We start from the raw sequence: 21,934 nt of genomic DNA on the forward strand, positions 1-21,934 counted from the left end.
TCCTCAGAAAAGGAGAGGCTCCATGTACCAACCCACCCTGGTACAGGTTTTGAAGGCAAGAAGTACATAAAATATATGCAAAGACAAAGCCCAAGCAGAAAGGTGTGTGTGTGTGTGTGTGTGTGTGTGTGTGTGTGTGTGTGTGTGTGTGTGTGTGTGTGTGTGATCCCACACACATATGCATAAGTATGAAGAGGCAACATGCATGGGTAGAAGGAGAAAGAAGGAGAAAAGAGAGGGTAGGCAGTGAGAGAGTGTGGAGACAGCACTCATGGAAGGCATTCTCTGACTGGGAAAGCCAGGAATATAGTGTCAGGGACTAATTAAATTAGTGGATAGCCCAAAGAGGATGAGGAGAGGAGAGAGGAAGAAGACAGAAAGAAGTGCAGAAGCATATGCAAGAGACTCTTGCTGGATGAAGAGGATAGGAAGCCTGGACACTCAGTCTGCGCTGCTCCAGTCTGATTCTCTTAACCAGGTCAATGGATCCTTCACAAGACCACATTGCCTTTGTATACACACCTACTAAACTAGATTGGCAATTTGCAAGCCTAGAAGGGACTGAGCCTTCAGTTGCAAAAGCCCAGGTCTTTTGCTTTGCCCGGAAGGTATCCAGTGGGGATGCACTTGATGCTCCAAGACAGAAGAATTTTGATGTCACATCGGGAGAATATACCTTTGAGACTGTTAGGATCCAGATGAGGTGATTATCTGGGCCAAGAACTCCTTTCTGGAAAGAATGTCATGGTAATTGCTGACAGTCCTCTGTGTGATGGATGGGAAAAGCTGGGAATAACATGAATAATGAATAAGCAATCAGTCTATTCTTGGATCTGCTATTACTGACCTTCTAATTGGGTGTCTGAGTCTCCTGGGGTTCCCTAAACCATGACATGGCTCTCAGAAGACCCGGTAACCAAAGCTGAAACATAGTAACTCATCACAAATATTCTGATTGCAATCAGTGGCCACTTTGGAAGCAGGAACAAATGCCATTGTCTTATTTTTCTCCTCCCCTAGATTTGTGATGATTAGACAAGGAATGTTCTTTATCCAAGAACAGACTTGAATAGCATCCTGGCTCTCCCAATTCCCCATTGCTTAGCTTGCACTCAGAAGCTCATTCTCTTTCTAAAGTTAGGATTAATAGTTCCCACCTCATATGATATTTTTTGAATGTGTGTGCGGTGACCATTGCTAATGTATGCAAATTGCCTGGCACATAGTAGCCTTTTAATAAATAATAATTGTATCATTATTATTATAGTGGGCATCTTTGGCCAAGAAGCTAAAGACTGGCAGCCTGACAGATAAAAATCCAGAGTTACGTTTAGAAAACTACCACCCAAGTGTGCAGTAGCCCTAATTAGAATTCTCATTAAGTCCCGATAATGAGAAATCTGAAGACACTTTTCAGTCTCCCAGGAGAAAAGAAGTGAGAGGATTATTTTTTAAGTGAATTTATAAAAAAGTAGCTTTCTACACGATCTCACTTGGCCTCTCAAGCTCACTAAGTGATGTAGGGAGTTAGACAAGATGCTCTTGTGCTCCCTTTGACCTTACAGGGTGTTCCATAATTGTATGGTCAAAGGATGGCCACCACTCCCCACCCCACATCGTTTTTCCTCCAAGCTCAAGAAGTAGCAGGTATAGTATGTGTTATGTGTAAAGTGTGGAAAAGAGGATCAGGACAAAGACTCTAATCAGTGAACTTGTTTGACGTGTAGCCACAACCCTATGTGAAGTCACAGAACTGAATGGGGGGGGGAGGTCATGAAAAACCATACAAGGTTTTTGAAAAAGCAAACATGGAAACTTAACTCAAAAATCAAGTGCTTAATGACGCCAAAATGTTTGCGGCAGTGTTCATCCACCATAGCTTTGTTCTGAACACACAGCCTGTGCACTTGGCACTGTGTGTGCTGCTGAAAGCTACCCTAAACACATCTGCTCACATGTGAGACTTTTATCTGCTAGCAATTGCAGGGTTTTCGTGGTACATACAGAATATTCTGCTCTTACAGAAACACAATGCTCTAATCATGGAAAATAAATATTTTCATATATTCCTCCACCATTCCTCAGCATAAACGTATCAAATTAGTATATCTTTGGGTTGTATTTTGTTAGAATATTTAATTTTAAAACTTTCTATTTAAATAGATCATTTGTTTTTTTTATTAGTAAATGAATTTTGGCTTGAGGTTAAAAGAGAATTTGCAATAATTTCTAAAAATGGTCTAAACATACTCCAGCCTCGATGTATTATGTCATTATGTCCATAGCATTGACAGTTATAAATCCAAACTATGTATCAACTCTGAACCCATTTAAAAATTCTATATCCCATAATATCAAATATTCGGCTAAGATTTAGTTCTTTATACAAAATCAAGCAAGCACATCACTCTTATTGGCACGCAAACTAGTTTTCATTTGTAATAAGTGAAAAGATTGCATGTATATCATCAAAGAATTACTTCTAAGTAAATTTATGGTTTATTTTTATAAAATATTGAATTTAGGTGGATATTTTATATAGCCATATACCTGGGGTCAGGCAACAAATTCTTGAGGGAAAATGGCTCCAAATAAGAAGGATGTATGAAGCTGTGTTCCAGAGTGACACTCTCCTTCAGGTGACACAAAGGACCCGCCACATGACAGGGTAGAAAAGGAAAAGCTTGAAGAGACTGTTCCAGGGTGAGCAGTGTGAGCTGGAAGCAAGCACATCAGTGCTCACTTCACTAGAAATGCTAGTGGCCTCTCTTTAAAGAATATGAGGCCACACACAGAGTTGGGCCATTGATGGATATTAAATGGCTTTGAGAATCTTTGAGGTCCTAATGAAGCCATGTTTCTTGTTTCTTTGCACATCTCTTCCCATAAGCAATGGTGGTGCTGTTATAGTGCATGGGAAGCATCTTAATCATCAAAACCCTAAGACACTTCCTTCAGTCATCTTTTGTGCTTTCATAATGCCCAGGAAGAACACCTACTCTGTCATAGGCACTATGGTGGATGTTGGTCATTATGGCAACAGAGATCGTCACTCTCAGGAAGCTCCACTCCAATGAGAAGAGATGGACAGTATAGACACAAATAGTAAAGTAATACAGTAATCTGCAAAGGAGTGGGTGGCATTAGATTACAGAGCAAGTTAAAGGCAGCCCCCAATCAGAGGTGGACAAGTGTAGTGAGAATTTGGTTTCTTTAAAAATACAGATATAATATGGGAATATGTTCTTGTTCTAATCCCGGGTGTGGGACGCTTCAATTCTCCACAGCCGTTATGATTTGTCTTGTGCTTTGTCAGGTGGGGATGTGATTTGTCAAATGAAGATGGTTCACATTTGCAATTCTGGAGTATTCTTCAGAGGGTATAAAAATGTCATCGCCCCTAGGTGCTGTGGCAGCTTCTGTTCCCTCTGCTGTTGGTTGCTCATTGCTGGTTCTTGTGGATTGCCCTGGAGCTGTTTGTATTTTGATGCTAATTCTGCTTTCCCAAGAAGGCCTGCCTAGTCACTGCTCAGTACTCAGGTGACTTCATCAGAACCTTCTCCCCATTTTAACTTATAAACTGAAGGCGAGAGCTGATAATTGGGCTGAGGAAGGGAGCTGAAGAGTTTGAGAGAGAGGGGGGGGGGAGAGAGAGAGAGACAGACAGAGACAGAGACAGAGACAGAGAGATATTTGGGGGAGGTTGACTGACAGAAGAAGAGGAGGTAGAAGAAAGATAAAGCTGAAGCACATGGCCTGGCAGCCCTTCTTGGGGAAACAGGATTAGCATCAAAATACAAATAGCTTCAGGACAATCCTAACAGCTGCCTGCTGGTGGCTGGTGGCTGGTAGCTGGTGGCTGGTTGCTGGTTAGTTGCTGGATTGCAAGTTGGAGACATCCTAATGAAGATTGGGCTTGTCCCAAAAAGCTAGAAACCCCAAATCAGTAGGAAGTAGTCTAATTAGATTGACATCCTTCTTTCTCCTCTATCATTCTTTCCTACCTGGTGTTGGAGGGTTGGAGCAAAGGGTGAAGTAGAGCAGTAGGGAAAAGAACCAAATAAAATAGTCTGAAAGTCTGGTTACAGACAACAAGTTCTTACCTTCCATTGCTTAAGATTAGGACCATGAGTATTAGCCCATTCAGCCTCACATACTCTTCAGATGTTTGAAGCAGAAAGGCAAAGAGTCAGAAAAGTGGAACAGGCCGTGTATGCTGTTTGCCATAGCTATGGCAAGGCCTGAAAATTAGTCAGTTAGCCAAGAGGAAACAAAGTGGGGCTCAAGAAGTGTCTGACAGAAAAGATGGAGTGAGGAACTGTTTATTGTTGTATTCTGTATTAGTTAATTCTTTGCCTCTGAACGTAAGGAAGAAAGGGCTTATTTATCTCACACTTCCAGGATACAACCTGTATGATAGGGAAGTCACCAGCACAGACTTGGAGTAGCTCTTCATACTACATCCGTGTGGAGTAGCTCTTCATACTACATCCGTGTGAAGAAGAAGAAGGCACAAAGGTATGACTGCTGGTGATCTTTCTCCACCTCCTGGAGTCAGGGATCTCCTGCCCAGAGAATGTTCTGCCCACACTTAAGATGGTCTTTCCACACCAACTAGTGTTTTCAACATAATTGGGCATGCCCAGAGGCCTGGCTCCCAGACATATTTTGACATTTGTCAAAAGGACATTTAACACTGAAGTCAAACTACCTTTCCTTCATACTGGACAGAATGATGAAGCCCCTTGATTTAGTAATATTCACATGAGTATTATAAAACATGTAACCAAAGTTAAGTTTTTTGTGGGTAGACTGTTCCTAGAAGGAATCCCATGCCAGCTATTGTCCTCTGCATGCCTCCTTAATCAATGGGGTGCACCAGAGTATGGGGATGCACCCTATAGCAGAGACCCCTGAGAATAGCATGCCTGAGATGGGATCCTGGGCAGGTAGTGCTGGAGATTGTATGGCTTTTGCTATGTGGAAAACTGAGCTATCTTCCAAGAAAGTACTTCTATACCGTGTTGAGGAATTACAATTAATATATATATATATATATATATATATATATATATATATATATATATATATATATATATATATTCCACCATAGTCTCTTATTTGGCAGGAAAAGAAATATGGGGAAAGATGAGATGGAGATGTGGAGATGTTATCCTGACATTTCTTCAATCTGGTGGCACATAAGACAGAGACTAAAGGTTAGACCTGGGGCACAAAACCCTTCTTGAGATCCAAAGACTTGGAATATTTTGGGGGGTTAGGCAGGCAGTGGCACACAGCAAGTGAAATGGAAATGAAAAAGCACACCTATCACATATGACTAGTAAAAGATACAGTGAAAGAAAAAAATCTCTGATAGGGAAAACTCTGCCTCTGAACTGCTTTACCACATAGCCTGTCCTGTCTTGGGAAACTGTAAGGCATACAGAGAATGCAGAGGTAGCTAGTATAAGTGCCCTGGAAGCAGTGCTAAACACCCACCCCTCCTTGAGCCATGGATTATATAATATATGACAATGTGAAGGAAACCGATCTCCTGCTGGACTGGCTCTTATGGGACATTAAGTTATTGCTGACTGAGGTCTCCATAAACATAGAAACTAAAAACAACAGAGAATCAGGAGTCACTGAACAAACGGGGCATATGGAAAGCCATGTGTGATGTCGAGTTCATTGGCTCTAATAGGGTTTTGTTCGGAGGGGAATTAAATATGGTTCATTCAGCCAGGACTTTGGGGCTGGTATATAGGGCTCTAGCAGCTTTGCTAGGCACCATGGTGGGATTTAATATTAGACAGCATATAAATTGGGTCTGTAAGGTCTTAAAACATTCAACAGGATGAAAGGAACAGGAAAGTTGATGAAACTGATCACTCATAAACAAATGTGGTATGATTTGTGTTGAACTGAAGCTCTTACAGAAAAAGAAGTTGACAGAAAGCCAAATAGTGTGATAGACAACCTCTGGGAGGCCTTAGAGTCTGGACGACAATTCATCAGAAGGCTTTAAAGATAGTGAATGACCACAGCATAGGTAAACAAAATATTAAATATTGTCATAGAATAGGGAAACTACCCCCTCAAAGCATGCTGTGCATACTGTCCACTGTAAGACAGTATATGGGAAAGAGATTGTTCGGACAGCCTGAGACCCTTTACGTAGCCATGCATAGCCATTGGAGAAATAATGGACTACCTAAGAACCCATGAAAACTGGGGACCCAGCTCCAGTAATAGACACAGTAAATAAGAAGGTAGCCTTGCTGCCCTGTAAGCTTTGGTCAAGTCAAGTAGTATAAGCCAGTCTGGATGTGCTCATCAGGGCAGGGACATGAGCACCAGTGTCAAGATGGGAAACATGGATGGTTCATAGGGAAGATCCAGACTGTAGAGGAAGGCAGTGTCTCTTATTCTCACCCCTATAGACAACACTGCTATTTTAGTGGAGCAATCGATAATTGATATGTATAATGAGATCTTTGTCCGCTCTATTGGACCCTTCTAACATTTTAAAATACTCCCTTAGCTGCTAAAGACCAACTGGCACTTGCTTGAAATAGATATTAATTAACCTTCAGAGAGTCTGTGAAAAGGTTTGCTTATTTAGTGTCTTGTAAGTTTGGAGTCCCTTGGGCATTTCATGAGCCAGGAGAAGCATCTGGAAGAATGATACAAACAGCACTTATAGAGTATGAATGAAGATACCTTACATGGCATGTGTGGGAAAAGCACTCTCAAAATCCAGTACCAGGGTTAAGCCACCTGCCTATGAGGAGTTGACCATGGAAGCTCTCAAAGCCCCATAGTAAAGACTATTGTTAATACTATTGTTTGCATGTCAGAGCTAGATAGCAAGGAGACTGAACTATTTGGCTACAAGATAAGAAATCAAACTGGAACTGAGATAGTCCTTGGCTAACTTTCATAGTTGAGAAATGTACTGTTTAGGTCGCTGGTGAAAATGTCATCAGTAGTCATACTCAGCTGCAGATGTTGAGTGCCACATGCCAAATAAGATATTCTCACTGGGGGGTTGGGGATTTAGCTCAGTGGTAGAGTGCTTGCCTAGCAAGCGCAAGGCCCTGGGTTTGGTCCCCAGCTCCGAAAAAAAAAAAAGAAAAAAAGATGTTCTCACTGGCTCAGTTGTCATGGCTGTTTTGAGTGTTACCAACTGCTTTCCAATTGCACTTATGACCTGCTCCATAGGAGGAAATTAATGTTTGGTGCCATAATCCAGAGCCTGTGGTTGGTGAGGTCATGGGTACCAGTGAAAGGCTATTGCTATTGTTTTCATAAAGAGTTATAACTCTTGAATTGGCTTCTAGGCATTTGTAATTACACTCAAAGAATACTTATGCTGTTAACCTTAGTCACAGAGGAAAAATTCCTATTTATAATGGGCAATGGTTTCTTTGGAGGCTCATAACTGTTCAAACTAAGAATAAATGACTGTTACTGTGGCTTAGTAGCAACTCAGCCATGAGTGAAAACAATTCAGAAGTCTGTATCTCCTCTTCCAAAATTCAAAAAACATCATAAAAGAGGGGGCAAAATGTATCAGGACAGGAAGAATAGATGGAAGATTTCTGAGCTTTTCCCTCTAACTAGAAAACATTCTTTCCTAGAGTAAGGCATCAAACTTGTAACTTAAGCTCATGAGACTTAGCCCAGAACACTCAGAATTTCCAAGAGCACAGGCTTCCTTCCTGAGGTTACATGCATCACATTCAGTGGCTGAGCAGAGGAAGCTTCTCAGAAGCTGACTACAAGTTGCACAGAGGGGCCCAGGTATTGTAACTCACCCCCCCTATTGTGATGGAATTTGTTTTTGTTGGGAGGGTTGTTTGTGGATTTGATGATGTAGCTGCCTGAGAATCAACATGCTCCTCCTGTAGATAGCCCATTTGCCCATGCTCCTACACATAAAACCTCAATACACTACTGACGGATTCACCACACTGGACTTGAGAGTTTCACTCCCTTGTCTGGCATTGGTTTCCTGTCTGGGGTGAAAACACAGTAGTCCATTCATGATGGTTTGCATATTCTTGGCCCACGGAGTGGCACTATTAGAAGGTATGGCCTTGTGGGAGGAAGTGTGTCACTATGGGGATGGACTTGGACACCCTCCTTTTAGCTGCCTGAGGATGCTCAGCCTGCTCCTGGCTTCCTTCAAGTGAAGATGTAGAGCTCAGCTCCTCTTGCACCATGCCTGTCTGGATGCTGCCATGCTCCTGCCTTGATAATAATGGACTGAACCTCTGAACCTGTAAGCCAGGCCCATTTAATGCTGTCTTTTATGAAACTTGCATTGATTATGGTATCTGTTCACTGCAATAAAACCCTAACTAAGACACCATGTCTCTCCAAGAAAAGTTAGACTACAATACACAAGGACAATTGTGCTTGTTTCTTCTAAAATCTCTTGGGGTTTCATATCATCCATCTCAGCTGTTACTCAAAGAAGTCCTGCAAAGATGCAGACCATGGTTGAAGAGGCCGACTGCAGAAAAGAGCAGTGTACATGCACCCTCTCAGGAGCTCACGTGCCCTAACAGACTAGCGAGAAGCTCGCCAAGTGCTAGTGACAGAGCCAAGTCTCTACATGTGTTTCTCAACAGCTGTCCCTAACAATTTATACTGCACTCTTCAAATGCCTGGTACTTCCAGATCATACTATTCAGGTCTAAGTCATGCCACTTCTTACAAGTTGTCAAATTTCACCTCTCAATCTGCAGGAACTGTCCTCGATATCCCAGTAATGGTTCAACGGTTCTAGCCAAATGAATCTTATTCCAGCTTTCTGGACTTAGACTTTTCCCTAACCCAAATCTAACCATGACCCAAAATTCTGGGATGAAAAATATGAACTTGTGTTCCATTTAATAGGTGTCATAACTTGAGTAAGAGAAGATGGAAGAAAGAATAAGAAATACATAGGGGCTGGGTCACTGGGAAAGAAGAACAGATCTGTCCTAAACTATAAATGAGAATCCCCTCTAAAGTATATAACCAAGGAGAACAAGGTCTAAGTTCATGCAGCTGGCCCCATACAGAGCTGGAATTAACAGCAAGAATTTTTGGCTCTAGATGAATGCTCTTCGAACTCCATTTATCTGCAAAATAGCAGGCAGTTTACCTCTACGCCTCTGTTGCCCAGACCCTCCACTCTCCACTGCTAATGTTATTATAACATAAACTTGATTTGCTATTTCCCAGGGCTGTTCTCCCAGGATTGCTATCTGCACCTCATGTTCACCACCTTCTGGATAATTTTTAGTCACCTTCTACCACAGATAAGGATATGAGTTGAACTGAATCCCCCATAACCTCATAGATGTGTAACCTTCAGAAGAGAACTTAGGGAGCTTCAGGAAGAGGCAAGGACTCTACAGTACAAAGGTTCTTCTGTTCCCACAAATCTAGCCAGGTATGTGGTGGGGATGGGAGGATGCAAACCAGAAATATACAGATGAAGTAGGGATGAAGTAGTGTGAAAGGAAGGAAGATACAAGCAAGGCATAGAAAGGAGGTTAGTGTGAGCAAGGAAGGATACAGAGTCTTTCTCTCTATATTTTACCAAGGTCTTACAAGGCAGGGTGTGTGTCTGACTCACTGCAGTCCACCAATAATGGGTCCTGATAGTGCAAAAGCTCTTCTCGTGTTTTCTGAGTGAATCAGTGAGAACACAGACATCCCTATCTATGAACAAACTTCTAAAAAGTGCATTATTATACTTAATTCATATACAAGAAAAGCTATGTCTAAATAAATTGCCTAAAGTGGTACAGTGCTATTGTTTGAGGGGCCCCTCTAAAAATGAGACTTAGAGTTAGGCTTCCATTGTGATCATAGTAAGTGGTGGGATTCTTGGGTGGTACTCAAATGCTGAAGGCTCGTGGGAATTACCACAGGACCGGTTTGCGGGTAACAGTCTTGTGGGAATTACCACAGGACTGGGTTGCTGGTAACAGTCTCGTGGGAATTACCACAGGACTGGGTTGCTGGTAACAGTCTCGTGGGAATTACCACAGGACCGGGTTGCTGGTAACAGGCCACATTTCTGGTCCTTTTGTCTGTCTCCCACATGCTCGCATGTCCTTCAGCCACATTATGGCTCAAAATAGAGGCCATCACTTTGAAATGTCCAAACCTCAGAATCATAAGCTAAATGAAGCCCCATTATTTATTCTCTACCAAACAGTGGTTTTCAAATACACACCCCAGGAAACTGACTAGGACACATAGATTCTAAAATATGAACTGTGGATGTAACTTATTTTCTAAATCATTTCTCTAGCATGCATGAGGCTCTGGGTTTGATCCCTAACACTGGCAAACAAATAAATTGGTAAATGGGCTGAGATTGCCCCTTAAATGATACAAACTCCCTAGGACCATGCCCTACATGCTTCTTCCTAAACATAGTTCTCAGGAATAAATTCTCCAAATTTCTTGAATTTCTGATCCTGGAAAACTTATCCTTCTGAGACTGAGTCAAGACTAATGTTTTTCAGACGTCTAGCCCATGCTTCACAGAGATGTCCTCATGTTTTCCCATTTCATGCAAAGCTCTTCCTGATTTTGTATACCTTAACGGGTCTAAACTGTGGTTTTCAATTCAAGAGCTGAGGCACTTTGGAGACCTTTGGCTTTCCCATCTCTTTGACTTTGGCAAATGCTGAAGAATGAAAACCCTGGGTGCCAACTGGGAGAAGTAATGGCCTGTCACTAACCACTGTAAGGTGTTGTCTGAGATCTGACCCATTGGATTCCTCCTCTCTTAGTGAGCTGCTGTCATTCCCATCATTTTCCTTCCAAGCTTCTTTTCTTGAGTTTGCATCCTTGTCTCTACATCTTTCTTATGACCTTGACACAAAGAAAATGCAAAACCCAACCTACCCCATTAGCTTGTCTATCAGTGGGTCCAAATCAATGGTACAGAAATGCTTCATACTAATGACATCGCCAAACTCACCATTGGTTGAACACTCACCATTGTTCTATTTTGGTTATTGTTCTATGCCTTCTTTCTAGTCCTCAAAGAACACAGGATTGGTGTGATTGTATTTGTCCTCCAGACGAGAAGAACAAAGGCATTACAAAACTTAGTAGGTTTCCTCAGAAATTTAAGGAGGAATTCAAATTCATTGTTATCTACTTTTCTGTTTCCTGTTCCCATATTGGCATATAGTTACTCAATGTCCAGTTCCTCATTTTTAGAAGAAAAAAAAAGAAGATAGCCAAGGGATCCATGTCCTGTACACTCCCTGGAAAATCCTAAGTAGACTCTGTTTGTGAATAAATAACTAAACAAGGATATCTGAGCAGAAGCATGTTCTCCATGTTCAATAAACGTCAAAGACTTTCAATGACTCCTCATGAAAGAGCATCCGATTAATCTAAAGCTGGAGCCAATGTCAAGTAATGAAAGTGAGGATAAAGGCTTTCCCAACACAACCTACGGAGTGTTGACTCACGTTATGCTGAAACCAAGAATTCTACAGATACCGAGCTTACAGAACTACTGCACATTCAGTTCAACTGCCTTTGAGAAAGGGTCTTCAAACCACAAAAACAAAATAACAGCCTCAGAAACAGCTTTAAATTACCAGAAAGTAAGACACCTGCACATCCTAAATTGCATCTTCAGAGTCTTCCCAATTTCAATCTTTTAAGATGGAGACAATGAATGCTCTGTTTAGATGTTGGGACTTTTGAAAAAATGAGGCTCCCTTTTTCTAATGCTTTTCAAAGAGGCATTATACAATTTGAATCTAAGTGAAACCTCTGAACTGGCAAAGAGGAGAACTTCAAGAGGATGTGACAAAATTACTTCAGCAACCATGACATTTCTTGATGCGAAACACTTTCTTTGAACTGTACAACACAGTGTGAGTAAGAATTTGGAATCTGACAGGAAAATAAGCGAGATGCCAGGCTTGACGATGAAGACATTCTTCTCCTGTTTTTTTCTCCCACGGTGACTGATTCCAAGTATAGCCAGCAATACTGAGAGGGTTAAGTGGAATGCCTGTAAGTGGCAGAATCAGCCAATTTCAAAGTCAAATGATCACTCTAGGACTTGCCCTGTGACCTTGACTAAGTCATTTGACCTCTTGGTTCCCTTGTTCATAAAACAAAGCTATTATTGTCATCAGAGTTGCAGATGCAGGGTTAAAGAGAATGCATTAAAGTTCTTAGCACGGAAGGATAACTTAGCTAGGACAATGGCGATGTTAATGGAGGTGGCATACTGTTTACTGAGTGACATTTATGTGCCAGGTACAATTTTGTCTTTTGTAAGAAAATTCTGGCTACTCTAACTGTCCCTAAAATCTTAGGTGTTAACACAGTAGAAGAGCATGTCCCCCACACAAGCTCACGGGGAGGTAGGAAGAGCAGTAATGGAAGTTGCATATCCACAAAGTCATTCAGACTGCTTGGCTGAAGCTCTATTATCTTTACCTGAGTTTACCAAGATGGCCTGGGTATTGGCATTAAACCAGCAGTCTGAAAAGAACATTGGATGGACCATTCTGGAAGTTTTGAATGTGTTACATCTCAAAGTGCCCAAACTCAGGCAAATAGTCCCCATTCTCACGAAGAGGGAAGGAATGAGAAGCATAGTTCTATTATCATCCAATAACAGAGAACCTGAGGCACATGAAGGACTGAGCAAATGAAAGACTAAAGTCTGGTCCCAGGATAGCTGGCTGCTAGCTGTTGTAACCATCTTCAGGTGTCCATGCTTTGGTAGGGAAGGGGTCTTAGATACCATCTGTGGCAGGCGGCCTCCAAAAACACACCAGTAGCTCTTGCTCTGGTCTTTAGAGCCTTGTGTGATCTTTTCTCTTTCATCAACTTGTGTCTAATCAATAGACTGTGACAACATTGAAAGAATGTCACTTCTGGCATTAGGCTTGAAATGATAGTTGTCTTAGACAGGGTTTGATTGCTATGAACAGACACCATGACTACTGCAACTCTTATAAGGGAAAACATTTAATTGGGGCTGGCTTATATTTTCAAAAGTTTAGTACATTATATCGGTGGAGGTAAACATGGCACCAGGCAGGCCAGCAAGGAGCTGAGAGTTCTACATCTTAATCCACAGGCAGTAGGTGATTGTGTACCACATTGGGTGTAGCTTAAACATATGAGACCTCAAATATTGCCCTGACAATGACACTCGGATTTGTGTGTGTGTGTGTGTGTGTGTGTGTGTGTGTGTGTGTGTGTGTGTGTGTGTGTGTGTTTTCCCACTCTGATGAATCAAGCCACTATACTGGAGATACCAACATGGGAAGAAGTTGATGTGAGCTTTTGTAAGAACCAACTAAGAACTCAGCCCAAGAGCCTTGAGATCTGAAATCCAGCACCAACTCCGAGAGTTTAGAGCATACTTTTACCTGCTGAACCCCAAGGTGAAACCCAGACCCTGATCACATTGATTTAGGACCTCATTAAAGACTTCAATTTATAGGACAGAGTACGTTATATTCAGACTTCTGACCCCAGACACTATAAAAATACGTGTTGTTTTTTATAAAAGTATAGTTTTGTGAGCTTCTGGGGCCTTCCTAGTTAGCGGTTCCCAGGGAAATATCCCACACCTTAACACACACCAAAAAAATTCTTCTCCCTTTTGTTTTTATGCTTCCTGTTCTTTATCTCAAATTTTTCATCTTAATAATGAAATAAGCATACTTGTTAAGATTTTACTAAGAATGTTTAGGGCATTAAAAGTACTTTTCGATGATGTTTAATTAAATCAACTCATGGCTCCTGAGTTTGGCTTTATCCACCCACACATGGTACCTCTCTGCTCAAACTCTTTTTACATTATGATTTTAAATTAGCCTATAAAGTAGTAGGTTTTCTCCTAATTTACCACAGATTCTTAGTTTGAATGATCCCTCAGGCCTCCTCTTCTCCCACATATCCATCTTTTAGAATCTTGTTGCCCTCAGTTTTCTCTCCCTATGTTTTCATCACACATGGTCTGCCACTTCAGCCCATTGGCTCTTCTCTCACTTTCAAGTCTCTACAAATATTCCAAGCTAATCAAACAAACTAAGAATTTGAAACCATGGTCTACATATGAGTATGTGGTGGCCCACTCTCTGGGCCAGGGTTACTTAGTTCAGCATAATATTTCTAGTTCCGTTCATCTTCCTGCGAGTTTCATAATTTTCCGTTTTCTTTAGCATTGAGTGGAATTTCACTGTGTGTACATGCCTCATTTCCACTACTTGCTCACCAACAGACTGACATTTAGGCTGCTTCCATTTTTAGCTACTGTGAATAGAGCAGCAATGAATGTGAATGTGGCCATGCCACATATCTCTGTGGCAGGATATGAAACCCTTGGGTATATACTCGCATAGTATAATTGGGTCATATAGCCACTCTTTTTTTTTAAAGAAGCTTTCAGACTGATTTCCATGGATGCTGCATTAATTCACACTCCCAATAACAATGTATAAGAGTTCCTCTTTCCCTATCTCCAGCATTTGTTGACACTTGGGTTCTTGATGAAAGCCATTTTGACTTGAGTGAGGTAGAATCCCATTTTTCTAATGATGAAGGATGTTGAACAAGTGCCTACTGGGTATTTGTGCTTGTTCTTTTAAGGACCTTATTCGATTCTCTAGCTTATTTTTAATTGGTATCTTGTTTTCCTGCTCTGTTTAAGTTCTCTGTATGTTCTAGATGCTAATCCTCTGACAGATATATAGATGACAAAGATTTTCTCTTTCTGTGGGTTGATGCCTCATTTGATCGACAGTTTCCTTTGCTGTGTAGATACATCTTACTTTTATAAGATGCCATTTTCAGTTGTTCTCATTTTCTCTTCTACCAGAGCCATATCCAGGAAATGCTCACTTAGGCCTGAGTTGAACTGTCCTTCCTACTTTTCCCTCCAGGAGGTTCAGAATAAGCTCTTACGTTGAAGTTCCTACATTGGCCTTGGTTGCCTACCTGAACAGGAATAGTAAGACCTTATTGCTAAAGACACAATTCCTTGGTTGCCAAACAGAGAGAAACTACTGTGAACAAGCTAGAAGCAGCCTCTGCACTTACTGGCTTTCATAAGGAGAGAAATTGCTTTGTAGGCAACTGGGGAAGAAAAATCATTAATGATCTTTCTCATTTCTGAACCTTAAATGCTGTAATACCAACTTGTGTGCCTACTGGTACAATAGGGGCACAACAATTATGGGAGTAAACACACAATTTCTGATTGGATCTGAAGCTCATTCCACAAGAGGGAGTTCGTGTTCAATACTGTAGACCTTTGACCTGGTCAAAGGCTCAGAGCTGGAGATGTCACAGGCATGAGGGTGATTCTAGTGCTTTTGCACCAGTGAGTAGACATGCTGTCAAACTGACTCCTACTGAGTTGCTCAGATCCGAAAGCCAGTGCTGTCTTCAGCAAAGCAGCGTTTCTTTTCGGTGAATGGTGGTCAATGCAGAAAACAGAGATGCTGAGGTACTGAGAATAAGTGATAGCTGTGTGTTCCGCCTTAAGTAGGACACTCTCTGCAGGGCTCAAGGGACACCACTAAAGAGGGATCAGAAGGAATGGAAGAGCTTGACACTAGAGAAGAGGGCCATAAAGCTCTGTCACATGGATATGACATAGTCATGGCACCATGAGCTCACATGGTTTGCACAGGACTGAATCCCTAAACATTTAACAACAGATAGAAGAAGGACTCACACAGAACCCAGCAGGAGCAGAAGATTCCTGATAGAGAGGAGGTTGCTATCTTCACTGCTGTACCCACTACAAACACGAAAAAAAGTAAACAAACAAACAAGAAACCGTGAAGATGAAAGGAGATATGGCAGGGAGATGTGAATACATTACTTTCTAATTGACAAGTATGGGGAGAATTATGATATGCAAAATAATAATAATTATGCAAACTAATACATCATCTAAATCCAAGAGTTCTCAGATTTTTATTACTACCTTGTACCTCATTAATTATTATTTTATGGTTTATAGATTTCTAGATCAAAAAAATCCTTTCTACGAACAAGCAACATTTACTAAGGAATAATTGATTTTCTTTCTGTTTTCTTAAAACATTGTATTAAATTATATTTAATAGTTTACACAGAGACACAAGACACAGACAGACAGAGACACACACACACACACACATGCACACACACACACACACACACACACAAATCATATCCTGGTCTTTCTCATGATATCACTATCAAAAAATTAGAGCAAAACACAACACCGAATTCACTCATGTCTCACTCAAAGTCAATCAAAATGGTACTTTCTTAAACCCCATGGCCTGGGTGCAATTACCTCGATTAAAATGTAAAGCATTGACTGCTGTGTTCTCTAAGTTGGCATGTGTATGTACGCTCTCTTACTTCATTGTCATAACAAGACTTCGGTGATTTGCTTTTCTGGTGATTGGAGCTCAAATCATTTCTGAGGCTCCCAGGTTCCTCCTTGGTGTTCATTAGTCTTGCAGATCAACTAGATTAGATTAAGATGCACCTATGAGATGAGCAAGGCATACGCTGGGTGCTTCCAATTCAAACTGATGAAAGAGTAAACATCATCTTCACATGGATGGTACCATCTCATAGTCTAGGGACTCAGATCGAACCGAAGGAACAGAGGAGGTCTGGTAGCACAGGTCTCTTTCTCCCTTCCTCCTCCTCCTCCTCCTCCTCCTCCTCCTCCTCCTCCTCCACCTCCTCCCTTCCTCCCTCTTTCCCTTTCCTCCTGTGTGCTCTGATATGAGCTGGTCTCCTCTACTACACCTTCCCTGACATGATAAGCTCAAATCTCTGGAACCATGAACCTATTTTTCTTTCCCTTTCTCTTCACTAAATCATTCTCAAAAACTTTGTTATATCAACAAAAAGTCTGATGAATACATATTTTCATCCTTCACAGAGAGCCAGAGAACAGCTCTCTTTAGATAACATCTTTTTTCTAGTTGCATTCCAGAGATGTGTGTGTGTGTGTGTGTGTGTGTGTTTGTATGAGCATGTCTATATATGTGTATGTGTGTGTATGTGTGTATATGTAACTTTTATTGATTCTTTGTGAATTTAATCATGTACCATAATCCTACTCATTTCTAGATCCTTTAGTATCTTCCCCCCACCCATGCATCCTCACCCTCAAAAAAAAAGTAAGATCGAATAGAAACAAAACAAAAGCCCAAAACACCTTGTCATGGAATCTATAGCATGTCAGTGTGTCCCACAGTATGCCCTTTTGTTCACACACCTGTACTTGCAAATGTTCATTGCAACGAGTAAGTGGTCTGGTTCTAGGCCTCTGGCTTCTGCTACATCATCAATACTGGATCCTCAATGGGACTCCTCTTAGATATCCTGTTATTGCCCTAAGTCATGGAGGTCCTGCAGCTCTGTGTGTGCAAAACCGGCCCCTTCATGAACTGCAGCAGAACACAGACAGTCGATGTTGAGGTTAACCAACTCAAAGCCATGGACCTGGGCCTGGGAGGTAGCTGAGTCAGTCAGCCAGGTCTTCTGCCTCCCACACCACCAGGAGGAGGTCACTGGCATTGTCCCAGCTAACAACTCTCCTGCCTTTTATGTGCTGGGGTCAGTTCACCCATGCCTTGCCACCAGGGTCAGCTCCATTGTGCTGCACAAGCAAGGTACAGGCCCATTTTCCTGCTCCCCAACTCTCACACTCTCAGGGCCAGCCCCCCTACCTGCCACAGGTATCCAATCTCTCAAGCCCCCCAGAGCAGACCAGGGATGGAATCAGCTCTCCCATGCTCATACTCTCAGGGCCAGCTCACCTGTCCCTTCCACCCACCCTTCATTACCTCCTACCCCACCATCAGGGTCAGCTCTACTGTGCAGAGATAGCTTTCCAGCTTGTGGTGGTGCATGAGGAGCAGGGCCTGCTCAGCTTAGTGCCTCAGAGGGCAGGCTAGACCAGAGACATCTGCATGGCATTTGGTGGCCACTCAGGCTACAGATATTGACACAGACCCCAACTGCAGCATGACTACTGCATGGTCACCTCACATCTACCTGTGCTTACTGCTGTTGTGTCTCCAGTCCAACCTTTCCTCAGAGTGTATAGATTCCTCAGCTTCGCTTTCTTGTCCATCTCTCCACTATGTGCTCCACTTTACATCTCTCCATAACACATTTGTTCATCATAGTGTTACCCACAGCAGGTAGTTCGGTGTCTTTCTTCCAGTTACCCCAGTCTGGCAGAACCAGGGAAGGCCGTTGGGTGTCTTTCTTTGGGCCTCCCTAGGTGATATAATGGTATTTGATCAAGAGCTTGAGGCTGAATCTGAGAGAAAGTTAGAATTCTTAGTTTCCTGTCTATTTGTCCCAGAATCCTCCTCTTGTCTTGCTTTCCTTCCCTACTCAGACACTCGGGAATTATAAACACTGGGTCTTTTTTGTTGGTCATCTGTGAAATATAGAGAATAGATATGAAGAAGATGAACAGAGACACCAATTGCCAATGATCACTCAGTGCCTCTGTATCAGTGACAAGGGAATAAGAGACACCAATCTGTGGACCCAGCCTTGTCTAGAAGATTACTGTCTTCTCTTAACTTTATTTTCTTAGAACTGTTTTTGATCCACATATAGTTGTATAGGAGAGGAAGCAAGCATAGGTAAGAATCATGTAAGAATTAATTGGCCCTGGCAATAGAATTGTTTTGGAACAGTGTTGACTTCCAAACATGATATTCACTAGGTATGTGGTCATGAATGGATCATTTGACTTCAATGAGCCTTAATTTTCTCCATCTTGAACATGGGTGTAAAACTTTTGTTTGGAGTTCTGTCAAGATGTGAAAATGAAGCAATGCATGTATACTGGCTAGTCCAGAGCTTGTTATATAATAAGTATTCATTTGTTTATAAGCATTGCTATTATTTTTAATATTAAGACAATGATTATCCAGTCTGGGTCTGGAGTTATAATAAAATCTGTTGGGTTTTACAAATAGAGTCTTTCCATTTTGGAAACAGTGAGGTCTTTGTGATTGAGGTCTTCTAAGCACTAGATTGGACAGAACTTACTCAGTATTGTTTTAGACAAGTAGGTGACTACTAGGCTCTGACACCGAGGTCTGTCTTGTCAGGAGGGGCGATGAACTAGAAGTATATTTTGTCGTCTACTCCAGAATCTAGCTAAGTAAAACTTAGTATATGGTCAAGAGATTAAGAGCCAGGTGTCAGATAGCTCCGCCCCTGAAGGATGTTACTTGAGCAAGCTTAACACTTCTGATCCTTTGTGTTTTCTTCTATGAGTGGAAGATAGTAAAATACCACTTCATAGAGTAACATAAGCACATAAGAAATAATTATTATGATAATAAAAATGCCTGTTTGCCAAGTATCAAGCCCTGAGCTGATAGTATTTTTCTTCTCTACAACAGCCAGTAGTAGCTATATTGCTATCCCTATTCTAATGCCAAGCCCATGGAAGCATGGGGTCAGGGAAAGCTCTGTGTCTCCTAAATCTGCCAGCCCAAGGGCATTTGACTCTCACCATGAACCTTTGCAGGGATCTGTAGCTAGAACTCAGTAGCCTTATGAATTTAAATGGGGGAAAGCTTTGCTTTTACATGAATATCATTAAAATTTAGTATGTTTCTCAAATGATAAATGAAGCAACAAAACATAAAGACACCAATATCAGTGGGATGTGTTACTGAGGGAAAAACATCAAAAAGGTGTATATATATATATTTATAAAATATAAATATATAAATACATATTTTAAAAGTATATATAAGTATATATATATTTCTACATCACAAAACATGGAGTTTTTTTTAATACTTCTGTGACTATATTCTAAGAGAATGAGCTGTTGAATTCTAAGTGTTCTGAGCAAGGAATCTACAGTTTTGCAGGACAATCCAAGGCACCAAAAGCACCAAATATTAGGTCTTCAATCAGACATGATGGTACACATCTGAAATTTTAGTGCTGGGAACACAAATATGGGCAGATTCTGAGTTTGAAGCCAGGGACTCTGAAGAAAGAAGGGAGGGGAAAAAGGGTGGGAAGGAGTGTCTGTGTACCACTCAGGTACTGAACAGCACTCAAGGTACTGCAGGCTTACCAGGCCATGCCGCAGCATGCTAGTGTTGCAGGGACACATGAGAGAGATGAGGGTTTCAACCTGTGGCCACACACATTGACACAGTGATTTGGAGGTGAGGCTCTGCCTACTGGTGAGAGAGCAGGACTGAGGATTAACCCAAACTTCCTAATAGAGTCACAAAGAAAGCTACTTCCTGGGCCCGGCAACATGGTGAAAGAGGGGCGGAGCCAACAGCACTGCTCACCAAGTCTACTGCTGATGCAGGACAACAGAACCTTCCAGCACTGGACGCAAAGCCGAAGGATGCACCTACAAAGGTTCCCTCTCTCTGAATGGATACACATAGCTCCATTCCATTTTGTCTAAATCCTGAAATCTTAGGAAGAGTTGCAAGCCCCACCCATCGGCAGCTGCCTTGAGATGGTAGGAAGCTTGTTCTAAGCACTTGGCTGCCCTAAACTAATTCACACCGTCTTCATCCACGCTCTGCAAGGGAGCTTAGGGATCAGCCTGTATCCCCAGCTCTCTCACTGACCCACACACTCAAGCAAGTGAGAACTGCTGGCAGAGCAGGTGAAGATAAGCTTTCAAGTTCAAATCCCCATTCCACCACTTACTAGATGAAGTGATTTGAATGACTTCAGTTTTAGATACCTCTCTATACTAAAGCTCTGAAGCAGATAATTGTGAGGATTAAATGTGCCAAGACACCGTGTTTAGTCGTATCTGTCTCTACAGAGGTATCTTGCTTGTTGTTCATGAGTTGTGACTTAGCTCAGGTGGCTTAAAGCACAGAAGTGCGTCTCTCCCCACAAAGGCATACTTCTCTGTACTCCATTGGTTGGCTCCGATATGTCCTGGTTTGTAGCTTGACCTCTGTTCACGCTCAGGTGCCAGAAGAGCACTCTTTTCTTTCATATGGCTCTGACTGTGGGGCTATATACCATAGAATCTACCAGAGTACATAGCTCAGGATCCACACTCCCCGTTGCTTGATATGGAAAGACTTACTGAATAGCCCCAGCTTAGAAGTGTCATTCCTGGAGGACCTTAGGCCTCTGGATGTGAGCAGCAGCGCTTTCCTGCCCCAGCTCTGACATCTTCGCACATGTTGAAGCTAGTGTACAGCGGATGGTTTCTGGTTACCAACTGGTGCCTCTCTAGGCTTTCAGCAGCTTCCTCTCACGCTGAAAATGTTCATACTCACCAACCTAAGACTGTTTCCTCATGGAAGTCCCAGGAATCAGTCCATGAATGATACAGATCAGATGTGGATGGCTTAATTCTGAGGCAATGTACTTAACATGTTCATCTAGCCTTGTCTCACCACTCACTGTATAGACCCAACCAGCCTCAAGTTCACGGGAATCAGCCCCGTCTACCTCCTGAGAGCTGGTTTAAAACGTACCTGGCAATGCCTCTTTACAGAGTTAATATTCATGAGAGCAAAGATATGGAGCCAGCTTAAGTATCCATTAAAAGGTAAATTGATAATAAAAGTGTGTGACATAAAACTGATGGGATATTTCTCAGCTGTAAATAAATATGAAATCATGGATTTGCAGAAAAACACAAGGATCTCAAGAGTATACCTTTAAGCAAAGTGACCCAGACAAAGAAAGACAAGAACACATGTTCTCTTCCACATGAGATGCCATCCTGTCATCCTGTAATGGACACATGTGCGAGGGTAGTGGTGGGTGATGAGGAAGGACTGGAGACTACATGCAGGACAAACACAGGAAGAATGTGGGACGCTGGGAAACACACACATAGTGGGGGCAGGAGACAGGGTTAAGG

This window comes from Rattus norvegicus, chromosome 10 (genome assembly GCF_036323735.1).
Source record: "Rattus norvegicus strain BN/NHsdMcwi chromosome 10, GRCr8, whole genome shotgun sequence".
Lineage (NCBI taxonomy): Eukaryota > Metazoa > Chordata > Mammalia > Rodentia > Muridae > Rattus > Rattus norvegicus.